Source organism: Nicotiana tabacum, chromosome 22 (assembly GCF_000715075.1).
Source record: "Nicotiana tabacum cultivar K326 chromosome 22, ASM71507v2, whole genome shotgun sequence".
Classification (NCBI taxonomy): domain Eukaryota; kingdom Viridiplantae; phylum Streptophyta; class Magnoliopsida; order Solanales; family Solanaceae; genus Nicotiana; species Nicotiana tabacum.
In genome coordinates, this window is record NC_134101.1 from 177805887 (window position 1) to 177812310 (window position 6424).

The following is a 6424-nucleotide window of genomic DNA, read 5'->3' on the forward strand; positions in this document are numbered from 1 at the left end:
AAGGCCAAAGCATATCACAATTGGATTATGCTCGTGTGTTGGGATGCTTAATGTACATCATAAATTGTACACGACCAGATATAGCTTGTGCTATAAGTAAACTAAGTCGATACACGAGCAATCCAGGCCAATCTCATTGGATGGCAATGAAACGAGTTTTGGGATACTTAGAACATACCCAAAACTTTGATTTGCACTACAGTAAATATCCTGCAGTGATTGAAGGATATTGTGATGCAAATTGGATCACCGGTTCAACTGATTCGAAGTCTACAAGTGGATATGTATTCACTATTGGTGGAGGAGCGGTATCTTGAAAGTCGTCCAAACAAACATGTATTGCCCGCTCTACAATGGAGGCTGAGTTCATAGCCTTAGATAAAGTCGGTGAAGAAGCTGAATGGCTCCGGAATTTCTTGGAAGACATTCCATTTTGGCCCAAACCGTTGGCACCAATATGCAGACACTGTGATAGCCAAGCGGCAATTGGAAGGGCTGGGAGCATTATGTATAATGGTAAATCTCGTCATATACAACGAAGACATAAAACCATTAGACAACTTCTCTCTAGAGGAATTATCACGATTGACTATGTAAAGTCAAGTGATAATGTGTCGGATCCACTTACAAAAGGCCTAACTAGAGAGGTAGTTGAGAAATCATCGAGGAGAATGGGACTATGACCGAGAACAAGTCATTGTGGCGGTAACTCTACCTAGAAGACTGGAGATCCCAAGATCTAGGTTCAAGGAGATCAAACAAAGTCATTAATGACGGTTCAACATTGTCAACAAAATTTTTTAGTCCATTCTCGTGAGAGACAATGTTCAGTACCAAGGATAAAGCATTAAGGCTCTTTAATGATTTCTAAATTTGATACATGGTATATCAAATAGTGTATCTACGAGATGACACGTTTAGGAATCACCTATGTAAGTGTGAAGTGTTAGCCGCTTCAAAAAGAATTTTGCAAGGCCAATTCTCTACGCACTTATAAAACCAGGTAGTGTTCATGGCTGAAACGAACACAACAATGAGAACCAAAGACGGTTAAGGGATTGATTGTGTGACTTATGGTTGTCTAGGTATACACTAAAGTTCGACGGTTCAAAGATATCAAATCTACCGATTGACCGAGTATATCCGACATAAGTTCACTACGGAAAGTTCAAAGGGAAACCTACTTATCCAGATGCAATTAATTCTTGCTTGCAAATCACACAAATTTTTTCATGCATACTTCCGTGATATAGTCATTCCCCATTCATGTGGGGGATTGTTGAGTTTTTGTTTAAGATGAAATAGTCTTAAAATTAGAGTGAATGGGAAATGGGATTTGGATTTGGATTTGGATTCGGATTTGGTCAAATGATCGATCGATTGATTAATTTTTTGGACCAAATTTATTTGTTAATAGTGAATATTAACGTGATATAATCCGTGTTTGTAACAGATGTTTTCCAATCCGTGTATTGTGTTGCAACACTAAGCAATAAGCAGCCTAGTGCACCTCCCACAATGGTGCAAGTGCTCCTCCCACCAAGCAAGTGTACATTCCACCATGTAAGTGCTTCCTTCATGATAGCCTAATGCTTGTTGCACCATGGAGGGGGCAGATTTCTCTCACATGACTGCTATAAATAGAGCAGAAGTTGTAGAGAATACTAATATACCCTATTCAACATTATTCTGATGCACCCTACCAAACGACCCCTTAATATACACTCTGTATACACTGGATATACACTCTGTATACACTGCATATACACTGGAAAAACGAATTGCAATCTGATATTCTCTTCAGTAAGAATTCAACATTGGCTATACTTTGCATTCCTTCCTCTCAGAAATTTCCATTCGACTTCTGAGTTGTCCTCCTTATTCTGCATTGTTTTTAACTACAAACAAAGCATCCATAAGTGTGATTTGCTGCCGAACTTTGTGTTCGCTGAAACACTGGGGTTTGAAGTACCGCTACACCAGTGTGTAATTCGTTCTATCCTGGGAGGAAATAATCTATAACCTTGGGTACTAGGAGGGGATTAAATTCCTTAAGGAAACACTGTAAATTCAGTGGGCTCGAATTAATTTCTGTATCATTTAAATTTACGTTTATAAGATAACGTTTTATTTTTTCCAGAATTATTATTTACAAATACAGGATAACCACGGATCCAACAATATCAAGTACTATAATCATTAAAATAGCATCTATCTGATTTCTCGAGGTGAAAGAAATTCTTGAGGTGAAATTTTTTATCGAAACAAACCATTGCGCATCAGTTGGTTTCCTTGAGAAAATAATATAGTAATATAACGTGCCAAAGCTCAAATCGTAATATCACATAAGAGAGGAAAAGTGCAAAAAGATGAATTTTTCAGCAAAAATGAATGTTCTTCCTAACAAATAAATTACTGATTTGTATTAAAAAAAAGAAGATAAGAATTACAAAAATTACCTAAATTTTTGTTTGTGATTATTGAGGAGCAATAAAGGTGAGTTCACAGAGACTATTACATAAGAGAAAAATTTCAATCCTTTATTATTAACTTTTACATATGATATCCTCAGCAACAGCTGGAATCTTCAAAGTTCAAATTCTATCCTGTTCTCAACTTGGTGTAAATGTGATAAACTATATGACTACCACAAGAGAAACACTAGCATTTAACGGAACATCCAAATTTAAGTAACTAAACTAATATCAGTAGTTACCACTTAGCGTAAGTTAATCACAATAGGAAATTTCATTGCAAATCAGATACAAACAGTTAAGGACCATACATGCCAAAACTAAAGTAGAATATTCCAAATACTTGACAAATGACATGAACAAATGGAAGCAAATATTTCAAACACTTTGCTGTGACATGAACAACAATGACCTCCAATATCCAGAAACCACGCCTGATTCATCCACAAGATTCCCTTATACCTACTCCTGTATCAACAACACAACTTTCCTTGCTAAATTCTACTATTTCTTCTTAATTAGTTTACTATCAGATTGGTTATTTCCACCACCAGCAGCCTGCGCCGCTTTCCTTGCTGCTTTTTCTTGAAGTGCCTTTGCGTCTCTGTTCAAATCATAAACAAGAATACCCCACGTTAGCTTCAATGGATAAAAACAGCTAGAGTTTGTCTGGTAGGACGGAATTATTTTTCAATATATTCGACGAAGTTTACTTTCTACAAAATATTTTTCATTCAGAAGGAGAAAAACTGGTCTCATATATGGCGGAAAATCATTTTTAAAGACTATAAATTCTAATAGTTTCATCAAAACATTATATTAGGATTAATTTTTAATATTTACCACGTAAGTTTTCTTTGAGCTCTCAATTAAACGTTGAAAAATAATTTTATTTAAAAAAAAAAACATATCGTGGAAAAGCATTTTCACGAAAAATAACTTCATTAACTTCCGTCGTACTAAACACAATGAAATTGAGGGTTGTTTAGGAGGAAAGAAAGAACCTTTCTCGTCTTTGTTCAGGGGTCAATCCATCACCTTTGGGCTGTTTGGGTTTGCTACCTGCCCTGGCTTGTGCCCTTTCACGATCTCTATCTCTCTGATTTCCGCGTTAGCTTGAGTTAAGTCAAAAACAGACAACAATCAGAAACAAAAATGCCATTCTTTGAGCCACAAAAATTCAATCTTTAGGTCCTAACTAAACCAATTCTTTGGATACCGAGCCAATTGAGGATATATCTCGAAAGGGGATTCCCAATTTAATAGATTACCCCAACAAAATTAAATAAAAAATCTTTAATTTTGGATATTTTTTCTCAATTTCTCGGCAATCGAATACTCCCTCCGTTTGGAACTTGTGATTCTAAACAAGTCCAAATGGAGTATTTGTGTGGTTATAAAAGCTTAAAGTTACGCAACTTTAAGCTAAATTGTTACCAAATTTAGAAAGGGTTCATTCTTTTTGGAACGGACCAAAAAGGAAATAGGTTCACATAAACTGGAACAGAGGGAGAGGGAGTAGAAGATAAGAGAATCTTGTTCATCAAAACAAAGAATTGGATCGATATTAGCGTGATCTTAAATCAGAGAAAAGGAACATATCGTAAGGATATGACTCATTCTCGATTCTGGAACAGCCAAACAAAGATCTAACAATAAATTGCTCTGAACAAGAACCTGGAAACAAAACATAAACACATGCAAAATTATTAAAAGAAAGATCGAATCATTTAAAAAAAACAAAAAATCAAAACCCAGGCTTTCTGAGAAAAAGAAAGCTTACCAGATTGAAGGTGGAGATGGGGTCAGCTTAAGGTTACGTAGAAATTTGGACACAAGTTTTTTGACAGCAAATATGGCGTGGGATCCCCTGATTATTTATAAGTGGAAAGGAGAAGACTTGGAAGAATCGAGAAGCCGCTGAAATTCCCTTTTTTTTTTTCCAACATGTATTTTCACGTTATCGTCCCCGTTTGTTGTAGTTTTTACAACTTAGTCCGAGAATTCGCAGAAAATTCCCCTTCCTTTTTCAACAAACATTTTCATATTAAAGGGTCCCAAATATTTGTTGTTATTATAATTTAGTCCATGTTGTTTCTGTATTTCGTATTAGAGAATTATATCTTGGATATTAGACCCAATAGGTTGTCATGTTGAAAGCTTCAATTCTAGATATAGTGGAAAAAATTTAGTCCAGCCCGATTCATTGGACCTAGTTTCATAGGCGGATCAAGCATTTAAACTTTTACAATTTTAGTGAACTTTTACACTTAAATTTTATACTCTTCGTTAAAAGTTATGGGTTCAATTGAATCCGTTATCTCAATACTACATCCACCCCTGCCTACCTCTCATGCAAAGTTTATCTTGATAAATCTTTTGATTTATGTTTGTGTGAAAAATTGATACAAATATAGCAACTTAAAAACAAATTGACACACGATTCGCCAATAAGTTAGTTTTGCAATCCATAGGTAACAACGAATTCTATAGTGATATCGGTTGGAGAGGCGTAACTAGAATTTTAAGAATATGAATATACTATTATATTAAATAAAAAGGGGATGAAAAATTAGGATTTTGTTTGTTTATTATATATAAAATGTATTAATTAAAAAGAACTATATGGGGATCGAACCCCTGACCTAAAGGGGTACTTAGTCACTAGAGCATCAAAGTTGTCACTTGAGTATGGATAACTACAATTATATTTAGGTACATAATATGAAAAATTAATACTACTTATGAAGAAGAATTCTCAAAAACCACTATTGTTTAGTGGTTATTAACTTCCTATAGCTACGATATACATAATTATTTCTTATAGCTACTATTCAGTTATTACGCGAATGTATTCGATATATTCGCGCTAATGTATTCATGAATAAAGTAGCAAAAATTGCCTAAAAATAAGGGAATACATTTGTACACGACTGTATTCGCTATACTCGCGCTACTGTATTCATGAATACAAGTTGCGGAATTATCCTAAAAATAGGAGGATCCAGCTGTTTAATAATGAAAAAAGGATCAATTAGCGTGTATCACTCCTAATTTAACTCAACAAAATCAATTCTACATAAATTTCACTGCTATTGCATTGTATTCCATGTATTCGCGCGACTGTATTTATAAATACAATAAAGTAAGAAACATGGATTACAGATGTCTAATTATGTATTTCATGTATTCGCGCAAATGTATTTATAAATACAGTGAGATAATCTGCCTAAAAATAGTGATTGCGAGTGTTTAATAACAGAAAGCGCAATATTGAATTGTATTCAATTTCACTATATTGAATTCAGTTGTATTCAAACAACAAAAAATCAAGAAAATAGAGTGTATATCGTTCTATTCAATTCGACTGTATACATTATATTCAAATCACATATATTCACTAATATACATTGTATTCAATTCTCTGTATTCAATTCGACTCTATTCAAAACAACAAAAAATCACAAAACATAGTGATATTCGGCTTTATTAAAAAAATACAGGCCTTTGGAATACATAAATACAAGCAAAAATTAATATATTTATACAAAAATATAATGTATTTGAGTGTATTTGTACTGAATACAATATATTTGTATCATTGTATGTGACTAAATAGCAAAAAAGAGAAGAAAGTTCGCCGGAGGGTAAGATGTACGCGGCCTTACCCCTACCTTTGGAAGGGCAAAGAGGCTATTTTCAATAGAACATCGGCTAGAGAACGACTGAAAAGAAAAGGTAATTGCAACAAGTAGGAATAACAACAAGATGAAATAAGATCGAATCCAAGAATGCAGTCAAACTCTAGGTAGTAATAGTCGTCTATGGATAAAAGATATCAAACTGTCATGCCCCAAACTCGTGGAGCGCAACCGACGTTCAACCGAGTAAACTCGGCTGAGCAAGCCTGTTAGATTTCATTCTACTCAAATTCATCCCTGAATAAAGAG

General features: G+C 34.4%; 1 non-coding gene across 1 annotated transcript; it reads right to left on the reverse strand.

Moving 5' to 3' along the window:
• Nucleotides 1-3018: 3018 nt before the first annotated feature.
• LOC107802777 (uncharacterized) lies at nucleotides 3019-3905 on the reverse strand. Its single transcript, XR_012705022.1, has 2 exons — nucleotides 3479-3905; nucleotides 3019-3078 (listed from the first exon to the last, which is right to left on the reverse strand). It is a non-coding gene; the product is annotated as an uncharacterized LOC107802777 (transcript).
• Between the last annotated feature and the right edge of the window lie 2519 nt (nucleotides 3906-6424).